Below are 15,530 nucleotides of genomic sequence, written 5' to 3'. Positions count from 1 at the left end.
GAGAGAGAATTATTTTTAATATTTATTTTTTAGTTCTTGGCAGACACAACATCTTTGTTTGTATGTGGTGCTGAGGATCGAACCTGGGCCACACGCATGCCAGGCGAGCGCGCTACCGCTTGAGCCACATCCCCAGCCCCATAAGATTGTTTTTAACTTTATGATGATATAAGCCAGTTACAGCAGCTTGTAATTCCAGAAGGTTGGGAGACTGAGATAGGAGGATCATATATTCAAAGCCAGCAACTTAGCGAGACCCTGTCTCAAAAAATAAAAAGGGCTGGGATGTATGTGTGGTTGAGGGCCCTGGGTTCAATCCCTAGTACCAAAATAAAATTTAAAAAAATTTAAAAAGGTATTAAAGTGATTCACATTCAGGGCAAACTATACATCTTTCTCCCTATGAGGTCCTTGCTTAGCATCTGAGTGGCCATCTTAAGTCACAGCCGCCATTTTAAGGAAAAAGTTTTACTTTCCTGCCCAAGGGCCTTTCTGAGAAAGGCTCACCACGCCCTGACACCACCCCAACCCCTAATCACCCACTCAGCTCTGATTCCTGATCCTCCCCCATCAAAGTCTCAGAACCCAAGCCTGTTTTGCCCCTCTCTCTGCTACAGAGAGATGGCCTTTATTTGTCAGCTCTGACAAGTAAACTCTCGTATGTAACTCTGCCTGGCCTCCGTTTTTTCATTTCTCACTTACCAGTCTCTCGTTCTTTACTTTCCCTTCACACCCCTGTACTGGGGATTGAACTCAGGGGCACTCGACCACTGAACCCTACCCCTAGCCCTATTTTATATTTTTCTTTAGAGACAGGGTCTCACTGACTTGCTTAGCGCCTTGCTATTGCCGAGGCTGGCTTTGAACTCATGATCCTCCTGCCTCAGTCTCCTCAGCCACTGGGATTACAGGCTTAGGCCACCGCGCCTGGCTCTTTTTTATTTCTTGAGACAGGGTCTCACAAAGTTGCTCAGGCTGGTTTCAAATCGGCAGTCCTCCTACATCAGCTTCCCAAATTACTGAGATTATAGGCGTGTGCCACCACACCCAGCTGAATTTTGAATTTGGGTCTTTTCCCAGACTAGTGATAAGCAAGAGGATACTCTCTCACGATGCCAGGAGGTGACAGTGAACCCCAACTCCCAGTCAACTGCATGATCACCTGGGGAAACAACCAATTCTCCACAATCCCGTGTTGCTAAACTATAGATTAGGTGTATAAAACACATTTTTTTCTTTAAATACATTTTTAAAAATTTTTTTTAGTTGTCAATAGACCTTTATTTTTTATTTACATGTGGTGCTAGGCAAGTGCTCTATCACTGAGCTGCAACTCCAGCCCTAAATACATTTGTATTACAATGTTTTCAATTTACGATGGCTGACTCAGGAGATAACTATTATAAGCTGAGGAACCCCTGTACCTGTACCCCACACCAATGGAAATGTGAATTGGTGCAGCCACTGTGGAAAACAGAATTGTGCGTTTTCTTTCTTTCTTTCTTTCTTTCTTTCTTCTCTCTCTCTCTCTCTCTCTCTCTCTCTCTCTCTCTCTCTCTCTCTCTCTCTTTCTTTCTTTCTTTCTTTCTTTCTTTAGAGGTGTAATTCAGAGAAAATGAGATTAGGGAGATCAGGAAGGAGATCTGGGAAAAGATCAGGGAGGAAAAGGTTAAGGAAAAGAAGATCAGAGTCCGGGCACTGTGGACCACACCTAATCCCAGTGGCTCAGGAGGCTGACACAGGAGAATCAGGAGTTCAAAGCCAGCCTCAGCAAACTCTAAGCAACTCAGTGAGATCCTGTCTCTAAATAAAATACAAAATAGGGCTGGGGATATGGCTCAGTGGTTGAGTGCCCCTGAGTTCAAACCCTGGTACCCTCCCCAAAAAAAGATGATCAGGGAGGAGAAGGTCAGGGAGAAGAAGTTTGGAATAAAGGAAAAAATATGTAAGTTTCAAAGCAACAATGGATATAGTCAAAGCATCAAGTGAACCCATTAGAGAGATTGAACCCAGGGATGCTCTACCACTGAACTACATCCCCAATCCTTTTATTTATTCATTTATTTTTATCCTGAAGAATTGAATCCCAGGGTGCTTCACCACTGAGCTACATCCTCAATCTTCTTTATTTTTATTTTGATATAGGGTCTCCCTTAGTTGCTAAGAGTCTTTCTAAGACCTTTTTTAAATTATTTGTTTATTTAAATTTTTATTTTTAGATGTTGATGGACTTATATTTGTTCATTTATTTATATGTGGTGCTGAGAATTGAACCTAGTGCCTCACACATGCAAGTGCTCTACCACTGTTACCACTGAGCCACAAACCCAGGCCCCCCCCACCTTTTTTTTTTCAGTCAGGGTCTTGCTAAGTTGCCCAGGCTGGCCTCAAACTGTGCTCAGTGGTAAAGTGCCATGGGTTCAATCCCTAGTGTAAAAGAAAGAAAGGAAGGAAGGGAAAGTAAATGGGATACATACACATGAAGGAATATTATGCAATCTTAAAAAGGGCTGAGGGTGTAGCTCAATGGTAAAGTGCTTGCCTAGATTGTATGAGGCCCTGGGGTTTTGCTCCAGATACATACATATAATTTTGGTAGGGTATTGGGGATTTAACCCAGGGGCATTTTACCACTGAGCTATATTCTCAGCCCCCCCTTTTTTTTCTTTTTAGTTCTTTATTTTGAGACAGGGTCTCACTGAGTTGCTTAGGGCCTCGTTTAGTTGCTGATGCTGGTCTCAAACTTGCAATCCTGCCTTCTCAGCCTTGCCAAGTCCCTGGGATTGCAGCAGTGTGCCACAGCATCTGGCTTGAGATTTTATATATATATATATATATATAATAAACAGAACATGGCAAGAAAAGGGAAGGAAATCCAGTCACATGCTAAAACACAGATGAATCTCAAGGATGTGCGGCTATGGGCTGGGGATATGGCTTAAGCGGTAGCGCGCTCGCTTGGCATGCGTGCGGCCCGGGTTCCATCCTCAGCACCACATACAAACAAAGATATTGTGTCTGCCAAAAACTAAAAAATAAATATTAAAGATTCTCTCTCTTTTAAAAAAATAAATAAATTTTCTCTGTTTAAAAAAAAAAAGGATGTACGGCTAGGTGAAATGAGCGAGTTGTAGAAGGACAGATATTGTATGATTTTATCATATGAGTTAAATAAAGTAGCCAAAATCGTGGAAACAGAAAGTAGAAAGGTAGTTGCCAAGGGTGAGGGTGGGAAGAATAGGGTTTTGTGGGTATAAGAGTTTTAGTTTTTGCAAAATGAAAATATTCAAGATCTCTGACGCATAATAATCTAAATATACTTAACACTACTGAACTACGTATTCAAAATGGTTGACAGTAAACTTACTGTTCTGTGCTTTTTTAACCATGATTAGAAAGTCACAAAAAAACTCAACACTTTAACCATTTTAGAGTATCCAATTCAGTAGTTTTGAGTATTTCAAATTTTACAACCCCCACGATCTAATTCCAGAACATTCTTATCACCCCCAAAAGAAGCCCTATACTCATTAAACAGCCATTTGCATTCTCCTCTTCCCTACCTGCCCTTGGCAACCACTAATCTGCTTTCTGTCTCTATGGATTTGCCAAATTTCTGTAAATGGAGTCAAACAATAGGTAGCTTCTTGTGTATGGCTTATTTCACTTACAATGTTTTCAAGGCTGCTTTATGTTAGCATGGACTGGCACTTTCTTTCTTTTTATGGCTTAATAATATTCTGTTATATGAACATACCTCATTTCGTTTATTCATTCATCAGTTGATAGACATTGGGTTCCACTTTTTTGCTTCTATGAAAAATGCTGCTATGAACGTACATTCTGCTTTGGTCATAGAAACAGACCAGAAGGATACACATCAGATTAATAATAACAATTTCTGGGAATAATAGGGAGGGAGAGGAATTGGGCTGGGCAGAGGAACAAAGGAGAGTGACTTCAGAGTTATCTGTGATGTTCTATTTATTTTACATAAAAATATATCTAGAACAAAACTGTTAACAGCTGGTCATTCTGTTCTGGGTAATGAGCACATGCATGTTTGAGCTTTTCTGTATTTTAAATTTTAAATAAAATGATGCATATTCTGAACCTAAACCTGCCTGTAGCAAAGATCTGGCATCAGGGCCTGTGGTGTCCAGGATAAGCAGGAAGAAGAGGCCAAGCCCAAGGGCAGGGAGGAGGGGCCCCTGACCCTGGCTGTATGGCTTTCCTGGGGCTCCCAACAACAGGGCCCAGATCTTATCTCCATGATTATTGGTAGGAGAGCCCAGAGCAGGCCCAGGCCAGGAAAGTCTGTAACCCCATGTTTTCTTCCTTCACGGTATGTTCTGGCTGCCAGGAACTAACCATCCCTCTACCCCTCTGCTCAGGACCAGCTACATAATTCACCAGGTCCCATGCAAAATGACAACACAGACACTCTTGTTTGAAGGCTGATGTCAAGGAGCAACTCTGAGAGGCAGCCATCAGGAGGTATCATACGCAGAGACAGATGCAGGAGCCACGAGTCAAGTCACTCACTGGATTCACTCATTCAAATGAGTGCTTAGCATGTTCCTGGCACCATGCTAGGCACTGGGCATACAAACAGTGAGTGAGACTCAGTCAAGCCTCGAGGAGCTCACATTCCATCAGGGGACACAGATGCAAACACAGACACACAGAACAGATACACGCACACTGCAGGAAGTGCTAAGAAGGATCGGCAGAGGGGCCTAGGAGAGAACACCATGAGATCCCTCTGAGAGATGGACACTGGAGCAGACATCTGAGACCACTCATCTTAGCAAAAGTTGGGGGAAGTGGAGTGGGTATGAAGATGAAGAAGAACATTCCCAAACTTTCCTGACCCAGGAACATGTGACATCTTCAAGGACTTGCCCGGCCTGGATATGGAGACAGAGAGGGAGGGGCAGAGAGCCCAGATGAGATCCAAGAGGGGCTTAATGTCCTGAGCTTCATTTGAGAGCCCGTTACATGGGGCTCCACTTGAACTATTATTTCCTTAGTATTTTTCTTTAAAACACTCCCTTTGGGCCCTTCTCCTAAGCAAGAATATTCATGAGATCACAAGATTGACATGCCACTTCTGTTTTACTAATCCACAGCTGAAATTTTTAGAAGTTCCTCCATGCTCCACCTGAAATTATTCCCTCCCTACCTCAGGTGGAAAAGAACCTTTGCCAGGTCCTATCTTAAATGCCTCGGGACACCGCTAACAGCTATTTAGCTGGGCGAGGCTGGTGACATGGTCTCATCTACATTTTTGATAACTGACTCCAACTGCCGTGTGCAGAGTAGGTGGCAGGGTTACTACAAGGAGAAGGATAAGGTTGTTGCAGTCATGCGGGGAAGAGGCATGGGACCTGATTCTGGTGGCTGGGAGGAGAGGGAGAGCTGCCCACACAAGTCCCACCCTCCACCAAGACCAAACTTTCCTTTCTTTTATCTCCCTGTGCTGACTCAAGGCCTTTCCTGATAAGTGCATTGTCTTCTGCGATCCTCCCATCTCAGTATCAGCCCTGGGGCCGCTGGGATTCAGGACAGTGTGTCTGCTGTATCCTGCTCCCACAGGACTTTTGGGTCACATCCAGTCAGGCCCCGAGGTCTCCAAGCCAGCAATGACAGCTCCATGGACTGACTACTCTGCACACGTTTTAAGAACTCATTGGGGTACATGATTCCTGTCACCTAGATACAATGGCTCCTCAGCACAAGTGGCCCAAAGTGCCGACCCTCAACCACTGGGCAACACTCTTCATTCACCCTCATGGCCGACCCTCCACAGGCTGCCTCACTCCCAAAACCTACCTTCAGGAAGCCTGACCTCCTCACAGTTTCCCTGAGGACCTCTGTCTATTCGCTTTCCCAGCCCCCACTGGGAATGACCCTCCTCACAGCTTCTCAACCATTACCCCTCTACTCTCCTGAGAAACCAAATCTCCATTTTTAAGACTTCTACAAAACTGCCCCTTACTCCAGCTTGTCAGCCACATGAAGAGAGTGGGGAGGGAACATGCTCCAGGATGCCCAGCCTGAGCCAGAACAGGCATGCTGCTGTGGGCATGATTGGCACATAGGTGGCCAGAAGCTACAGGGTTCAAAAAGCTGGATACTGCTGGAGAACTGTGGTGAGAGGAGCTGTGGATAAGGAGGAAGAGGAAAGCAGAGTCAAAAGGGTCTAAGAAGTCTTTGTTACATAGACACTGAAAGTCTATTCTGAGTGGAGCACAGTGGTACATGCCTGTAATCACAGTGGCTCAGGAGGCTGAGGCAGGAGGATTGCAAGTACCAGGCCAGCATCAGCAATTCAGTGAGGCCTTAAACAACTTAGCAAGACCCTGTCTCAAAATTAAAAATAAAAATGGCTGTGGATGTGGCTCAGTGGTTAAGCATACCTAGGTTCACTCTCCAGTACCCACCTCCCCTAAAAATGTCTATTCTGGACACAACAGTCACTGAGGGATTAGGCAGGGGAGAGGCAGGAGTGGATTTACATTCTCGAAAGATAACTTGGCCTCTTTTGCTGATAATGGAAGGGAGTGGGGGAGGATACCTGGCTAGAGGACACTTGGGTAGTAGGGAGGGTTGGAGTAGGCCTGGTGACACTGTAAGGTAGGATCAGGAGCTATCAGCTGACGATGGGCTAGATGGGCGAGTAGGGTGAGAAGAGAAACAGGTGAATGCCCTGGTCCTGCTGGTTTGAGCAACTGGGTAAATGGAGAGGGCTGTTGAGGGTAAACCCCATGCTAGGAACCAGAGATAAAGCAGGAATGAGACTTACCGGGTCCCTGTCCTTATAGAGCTTATACTCCATAATAAATGAATATGAGACAGATTTTCATGTGTCTGGGAAGGTAACCAGCAGAGCATCATGACAGAGAATCACAGGGGCATCTACTGGGGAAAGGTGGCCGGGGGAGCTGAGACCTGAAGGAGAGGAAGGCTCTCCCAGGGAAGGAGAGTCCTATGGTGTGGATGGAGCTAATGCAAAGGCCCTGAGGGGGAAAGGACCAGTGTAGCTCTATGGTAAACCAGAGAGGAGTGCTCTGAGAAGAACCTGGGGATGACCAGGACCAAGAAACACAGGCAAGGAGCTTGAGTGTTATTCTCAGGACCCAGAGGAAACACCTGTGGTGTTAGATGAACTGGTCCAGGGACACAGGAGGAAGCACAGGAAGAAATCCTCAGTTCAACTTCTTCTTTTTTAAATATATTTTTAGTTGTCAATGGATCTTTTATTTTATGTGTTTATTCCAATGTGGTGCTGAGGATCAAACTTAGGGCCTCACACATGCCAGGCAAGTGCTCTTACCACTGAACCATAACTCCTGCCTCATCAGTTCAACTTCTTGAGTTGAGGTGGACTGTGGTCCATACAGGGTGTGGGTTGGAGCTTGAGAGAGCAGGATGGACTGTGGGTGCAGATGTGGGAGTGATTGGCATGGCTGATCATCTGAGCCAGGAGATGCATGGGTAGAGAAGACCACCCAAGGAACACAGGCAGTGCCAGCTCTGAACCTGAGCCTGCAGTGGAATCCCTGGAGGGATTCTTAAAACATGTTGCTGGGCTCCACCCCCAGAGTTTCTGATTCATTGGGTCCAGGATTGAGGCCTGTGGGGTTGTTTTTCTTTTCTTTTCTTTGTATTGGGGATTGAATCCAGGGGCACTCTACCATGAGTTAAATCCCAAGCCCTTTTAATTTTTCATTTTAGACAGGGCCTTGCTAAGCTGCTGAGGCTGGCCTTGAACTTGTGATCCTCCTGCTTCAGCCTCATGGTTGCTGGGATCACAGGCACTACCCAGCTATAAGTGCAGACTGCTGGAACATCCTTCTTTTCTCTGGGCCTATTTCTGCATCAGAGTCAGGCAATGTTTAGGAAGTCAAGCCACTAGCTTGCAGAGCTACCCTGGAAGCACACACATCTCCTTCCCTCCTGCATGACCCTCTCCTTGCTTATATCAATTAGACTTTCATAACAGCCTTCTGTTCCCAGGTGCTCAGACTGGGTTGTTCAACATGCCTCCTGTGGACATGAAATGACTTAGTGGGCGAAACTGCTTTGTCAACCTCAAGAGCCATTCACAAGAGCCAGAATCATCAAGTTTGTAGCACAACAAACTTGATGGTTGGTGTGTTAGTGTGGGCCCTCCAAGAAATAAACACAAAAATGGGATTAGATGTGCAAGAGACTTATTTGGGGAAATTTCTGATAAGGGGGAGGCATTAGAAGTAGACAGGGAGAGGGCTGGGGTTGTGGCTCAGTGGCAGAGTGCTTGCCTAGCATATGTGAGGCACTGTGTTCGATTCTTAGCACCACGTATCAATAAATAAAATAAAGGTCCATTGACAAGAAGTAGACAGGGAGAGCCTGCAGATCATGAGGCAGATCTGAAAGCTGTACAAAGAGAACAGGAAGGAAGGGTTGGGTGGGAAGAGCTTCAAAATGCAGTGAAATTTGAGAAGATCTTAGCCAAGTAGATGGGGGAGTTCTCAAGCAAAGGATACCTATTAGAAGAATCCCATGATAAGCAGAAATAACCATTATACCCCTACTGTTATCATCAGCTGGAGCAGCTTGGGAAAAGCGTGGCCCCTGCAAGAACAGGGACAATAGCTGTCAATCGGTTATACTCCCTATGACAGGTTCTCCTGAAGGAGTTAGGGCTAGCAGTTTTCCATGGCTGCCACAGTTTTCTACCAGTTACCGATGGTCAGGCCAACAGTGAGTCACTCAAACTCTGGAGCCTCTGCTCCCTCCTCTGCAAAGTGGTGATGATAGTACTATGCTTCATGGCTGTCGTGAGGATTCAATGAAATGATGTGCGGATGCCTCAATAAATGTCAGTGATTGTTATTATTAGTATCATTGTAGGCAGCATGAGAGTGGGAGCAAGAAAATACTTAAGTCTCTACCTACTCTTTCCGGCTTCATGATCCTGACTAGCGAGTCTCCAAGGCTTAGAATAGCACCTGGCATTAGAAAGCACTGTGTAGTGTTGGCTATTCGTATTATTAATTCCAAATAATAGCATTAGATCAATTGCTTCTGGAAATGCCATGCTCCAGGATGCCGTCCCAGGAGTCCTACAACATCTCATTGCTACTCTGTAGTTTCTTTATCCATAACACACACACATAAACACACAAAAAAGTGCACATACACACACATACACAAGCACACACACAAGCCCAAGTTCTGGCCTTATGTAGCTGCTCACAGCAAACTTTAACACATCACATTGCACTATCAAATGTTTATTGTGTGCTTGGTTCTGTGTAAAGGTTTACATATGTTATCTTAAACCATTTCCATTTTACCGAGAAAGAAAATGAGGTCAAGGAGTGTGAAATAACTTACCCAAGCTAATAAAAGGTTTGTTCAGGGCTGGGGTGGTGGCTCAGTGGTAGAGCACTTGTCCAGCATGTGTGAAGCACTGGGTTTGACTCTTAGCACCACATATAAATAAATGAATAAAATAAAGGTCCATCAATAACTAAAATATATATGTAAAACTAACTTTAAAACAAAAGAATGAGGGCTGGAGTTGTGGCTCAGTGGTAGAGCACTTGCCTAGCATGTGTGAGGCCCTGGGTTCAATTCTCAGCATCACATATAAATAAATAAAATAAATGTCCATTGGCAACTAAAAAAATATTAAAAAAAGAGTGAGTCCCCATTATTCCTTTAAAAATAAATAAATAAATGGCTTATCTACAACCAAACCTTTTTTTTGTATACTTGGAATTGGTTTATACTTTGGGATAAATTGCTAAGTTGTTCCGGCTGGCTTAAATTTATAATCCTTCTGCCTCAGCCTCCGGAGTTGCTGGGATTATAGGCTCTTGCCACCACACTGGGCTCACAACTGGACTTCTACTTGTAGAATGCTCTCCCTCCCTCCATCTCATTTCTACCTTCCAAACATTATCTTGTTTTGTTTTTGACTTGCTTAAAACTTATTTTGAGCCAGGCACAGTGATTTACACTTGTAATTCCAATGGCTTGAGAGGCTGAGGTAGGAGGATCATCAGTTTCAAAACCAGCCTCAGCAACTTAATGAGACCCTGTCTCAAAATAAAATATAAAATGGGCTGGGGATGTGGCTTAGTGGTTAAGTACCCCTGGGTTCAACCCTCTGGTACCAAAAAAAAAAAAAAAAAAAAAAAAAAAAGCTTGTTTTTTATTGCTCGGGATTGAACCCAGGGCCTTGCACATGCTCGGCACACACTCAACCACTGAGCTTCACCCCCAGTCTCAAAACACTACCTCTTTTAAAGGTACAGCTCTGTTACCACCTTCTCTAAGGAAAGCATTTCACCTTCGGTACAGATAATCTCTCCTTTTTTGCCTGAGGCCTCTATCTGTGGCACCCAACTCAATACACATTGGGATATAATAATTGATCTAGGCATTGTTCCCACTAGATTGTGACCAATTCCAGGGAAAGGATGATGTCTGATCCATCTATGTAGCCAGTATCAGCCTGGGTCCAGCCTGGGTCCCTTCCAGCAGGAAGACCCAGGAATCTCCTCATTCGTGCCCTTGACCTCCACAGGTGATGGGTTTTCTAGCTCAGTCCCAACTTTTAATACCTGGTCCTTGGTCATGCTACACATTTACACCATCTGAAAATGAGGGTGATTACATAGCAGCTACTCACTAAATAATATTTTATTCTTAGCATTTTCTGACAAAACTGTAAAGGCCAGCAACAGGTCAAATAGATTCCCAGTTCTCGAAGTGGAGAGGAAAGGACGGGAAGAACATCTTTCCCCGGTGGTGAGGAGCTGGTTGACCCTTTTTCTTTCCTTTTTTTTTTCCCCCCAGTAATAGGGATTGAACAACCCAGGGGTAGGCACTCTACACTGAGCCACATCTCCAACTCTTTTTTTTTTCTTTTTTGTGATGCTTGGGATTGAACCCATGGCTTCTGCATACAAGGCAAGCACTCTACCACTGAACTATATGCCCTACCCCTTTTTATTTTGAGACAGGGTCTCCCTAATTTGCTTGGGCTGGGCTCCAATTTACAATTCTTCTGCTGGTATTACAGGCATGTGTCACCATACTGGTTAAATATTTCTTTAATCAAGACATTTCCTCCACCTCCATGGCTACTACATTAATGATCATACCTTCGCAGGACTATCCTGGCACCAATTCTCAAGTCCTTTGTCATTCTGCAATCAGACATGTATTTTTAAAGTTTTTGTTTGTTTGTTTATTGGTCCTGGGGATTAAACCCAGGGATGCTTAACTCCTGAGCCACATCCCCAGCCTTTTTTATATTTTATATTGAGACAGGGTCTCGATGAGTTGCTGAGTTGCTCAGGGCCTTGCTAAATTGCTAAGGCTGGCTTTGAACTTGCAGTCCTCCTGCCTCAGCCCCCAAGTGGCTGAGTGCCACCACATCTGTTTTTTTTTTTTTTAATGTAATTTAAAAAACAAATTAGTGTAATTTGAAGAGGCACTTCCCTCTTGAAATTCTGCAGCTTTGGCCTCTGGGCAAATGATTCTGGACTTTATCTCAGAATAAAGTCCAAACTGTTTGATGTCATCTAAGAGCAAGCATTCTTTTGATTCCCACAGTTCCAGTCTGTTCTGCAGGCTCAGCAATAGCCTGTCACAGGGCCTTCATATATGCTGTTCCCACTGCTTTCACTTCCAGAACTCCCCTTCCCTTACTACAAATATATCTTGACAGTAAGAGCATCTATGTGAGTGGTGTTTGTGTGTGTGTGTGTAAAATAGCTTATTCTCACAATATCCTTAATAAGTGTTAATAGGGTTTACTAGAATACTTATGGATAAAAATCTAAGTGTCAGAGATGTGAACTAGCTTGGTCAAGGTCAAAGTGGTAGAAAACTCCCCCACTATCCAGTAAGTTTCATGGGAACAGAGACGGCATAGGCTTTACTCATCTGCCTAGTGTTTATTTGACAAATATTTATTGAACATTTAGTAGGAACCATGTTAAACACTGTTCTAGTTTCTTGTTCTCACAAAGTTTATGTGCCAGGGAAAAGACAGACACTAAACAGGGAAGCAGGTACAGGTTGAATATCCCTTATTTATCCAAAGTGCTTAGGAGCAGAACTGAGAGTGTAGCCACTGGCAGAGTGCTTGCCTAGCATGTGTGAGGTCCTGGTTTTGATCCCTAGTACTATATGCAAAAAAAAAAAAAAAAAAAAAAAAGAAGAAGAAGAAGAAGAAGGAGAAGGAGAAGGAGAAAGAGAAGAAGAAGAAAAAGAAAGAGAAGGAGGGGAGGGGAAAAAATTAATGGGATAGAAATTGTTTTGGAGGGCTGGGGATGTGGCTCAAGCGGTAGCGCGCTCGCCTGGCATGCTTGTAGCCCGGGTTCGATCCTCAGCACCACATACAAACAAAGATGTTGTGTCCACCGAAAACTAAAAAAATAAATATTAAAAAAAAAGTGTTTTGGATTCGGGTTTTTTTTTCAGATTTTGGAATATTTGTGTATACCTAATGAGCTATTTTAGGGATAGAACCCAAGTCTTTTATTTGCATTGCATTGCATCACACCTAGGGCCTCACATATGCTAGGCAAGTGGCTCTATCACTGAGCTATATTCCCCAATCCTTTGTTTTTATTTTGAGGCAGGGTTTCCCTAAGTTGCCCAGGCTGACCTCAAACTTGGGATCCTCCTTCCTCAGCCTCAATAGGTAGCTGAGACTACAGGTATACACCACCTTTCCCAGCTGAAGATAATTATTTATTTATTTATTTATTATTTTTTTAAATATTTACTTTTTTTTAGCTGGGCCCAATATCTTTACTTTATTTATTTTTATGTGGTGCTGAGGATTGAACCCAGGGCCTCACATGTGCTAGGCAAGCGCTCTACCACTGAGCCACAACCCCAGCCCGTTCATCAGCATTTTTTTTTTTTGAGAGAGAGAGAGAGAGAGAGAGAGAGAGAAAGAGAATTTTTTTAATATTTATTTTTTAGTTTTCGGCGGAGACAACATCTTTGTATGTGGTGCTGAGGATCGAACCCCGGCTGCACGCATGCCAGGCGAGCGCGCTACCGCTTGAGCCACATCCCCAGACCTGAAGATAATTTTTGAAAAAAAGATTTTAAGATGTTGATGGAGCCAGGTGCCATGGTATATCCTGTAATCCCAGAGGCTTGGGAGGCTGAGACAGTAGAATCATGAGTTCAAAGCCAGCCTCAGCAAAAGTGAGGTACTAAGCAACTCAGTGAGACCCTGTCTCTAAATAAAATACAAAATAGGGCTGGGAATGTGGCTCAGTGGTTGAGTGCTCCTGAATTCAACCCCTGATATAAAAAAAGATGTTAATGGAACTTTATTTTATTCATTTATTTATATGTGGTGCTGAGAATTGAACCCAGTGCCGCACACATGCTAGGCAAGGGCTCTACCACTGAGCCACAATCCCAACCCCTGAAGATAATTAAGATAATTGTATGCCTGCCTTCTGACTCTGACCTGTCACATGAGGTTGGGTGGACCACTTGTGGGTCATACAGGTACTTAAAAAGTTTCCAATTTTGGAATATTTTGGACTTCAGATTTTTGGGTTAAGGATGCTCAACTTTTTTTTTCAAGGATTGAACCCAAGGCACTTAACCACTGAGCCACTTCCCTAGTCTTTTTTATATTTTATTTTGAGACAGGGTCTCACTAAGTTGCTTAGATCTTCCCTAAATTGCTGAGGATGACTTTGAGCTTTCAATCCTCCTGCCTCAGCCTCCCTGAGTCACTGAGATTACAGGTGTGCTCCACCAGGCCAGGCAATATTCAACTTTATAGGAACATAATTTCAGTTAGTACTAAAAGCCTCCAAGACAGGATGACAGGATGGTGAGATAATGATTAAAAGTGCTAGCAGACCACTTAAGGCCAATGGATGGTCTTCAAATGGGAGGGGTATCTAAATATAGAAGGAGCACTCCATTAATTTTTTTTATTTGGGGGGAGGGGAGAATTTAACACAGGGATCCTTTTTCACTGAGCTACATCTCCAGACTTTTTTATTTTTTATTTTGAGATGTTGATGGAGCCAGGTGCCATGGTACATACCTGTAATCTCAGAGGCTTGGGAGGTTGAGACAGTAGAATCATGAGTTCAAAGCCAGCCTCAAATTGCTAAATTGCTTAGAGGTAGGCTGGCCAGGGATTTGTGATCCTCCTGCCTTGACCTCTCCTACTACTGGGATTAAAAGCATGAGTCACCAGCATGAGCATAGTTTCTTGGTTTAATATACTTCCTACTGGGATTCCGTGAGGGGGATTGGCACATGCCTGTAATCCCAGGCAGGAGGAGCACAAATTCAAAGCCAGTCTCAGCAATAGCTAGGCAGTAAGCAACTCAGTGAGACCCTGTCTCTAAATAAAATATAAAATAGGGCCGAGGATGTGGCTCAGTGGTCAAGTGCCCCTGAGTTCAATTCCTGGTACCAATAAATGAATAAAATGAAAAAATAAAAAACAGGCTGGGGATGTGGCTCAGTGACTGAGCATATAGGGTCCTTGCTTAGCATCTGGATGGCCATCTTAAATGACAACCACCATTTTAAGGAAAAAGTTTCGCTTTCCCTACCCAAGCCCTTTCTGGGAAAGGCTCATCCTCATACCACCCCAACCCCTAACTGCCTGCATTAGGACCCGCTCAGCTCTGATTCTTGAGCATCCCCTATAAAAGTCCCAGAACCTGAGCCTATTTTGCCTCTCTCTCTCCTATAGAGAAATGACCTTTATTTGTCAGCTCTGACAAATAAACTCTCGTGGGTCTCTGTCTTTCATTTCTGGCTTACCCATGGCTCCTTTCTTGATTTCCCTTCAGAGCACCCCTGAGTTCAATCCCTGGTACTAAAACAAAACAAAACTTAAAAAAAAAAATAGAATATGAACTCCATGGAAGGGTAAGGTCATAAATTGATGTCAGCCTCAGCAGTTTAGTGAGCTCAGTGGTAAAGTGCCACACTGGGTTCATTCCCCAGTATTGGGGATGGGAGAAAGAAAGGAAGAAAAGATTGTAAACTCCATGAGGGACTTCCTCTGTCTTGTTCACTATGGCACCCCTCACATTGGCATACAAAGCGGCCTGCGCCTTTCCGGCTCAGTAGCCTGTAATAAATAAGCCATTTATTACACTGAATGAATGAGTATATAATATGTATATTTCTTCATTCATTTACTTAAGTGATTTTCAAGGGGAATATCTGTGTGCCTTTTGATAATATCTGGTTTTGGTTGTCAGGAAGATGGGAAGGCGGTTCCTGGCATTTATAAAGAAAGGGATCTGGGGGCAGTGGTTATGGCCCAGTGGTAGAGCACTAGCGCATTTGAGGCACTGGGTTCGATCCTCAGCATCACGTGAAAATAAATAAAAATAAATGCATTGCGTTCATCTACAATAAAAAAAATTAAAAAGGGTGGGTGGGGGGCGGAATCTGGAGACCGTCCCATGTAACATAGTCCCATAAGGTAACATGACTTTCAAATGACCTGC

This window comes from Ictidomys tridecemlineatus, chromosome 11 (genome assembly GCF_052094955.1).
Source record: "Ictidomys tridecemlineatus isolate mIctTri1 chromosome 11, mIctTri1.hap1, whole genome shotgun sequence".
In the NCBI taxonomy this organism is placed as follows: domain Eukaryota; kingdom Metazoa; phylum Chordata; class Mammalia; order Rodentia; family Sciuridae; genus Ictidomys; species Ictidomys tridecemlineatus.
This window is presented reverse-complemented; position numbering follows the sequence as displayed.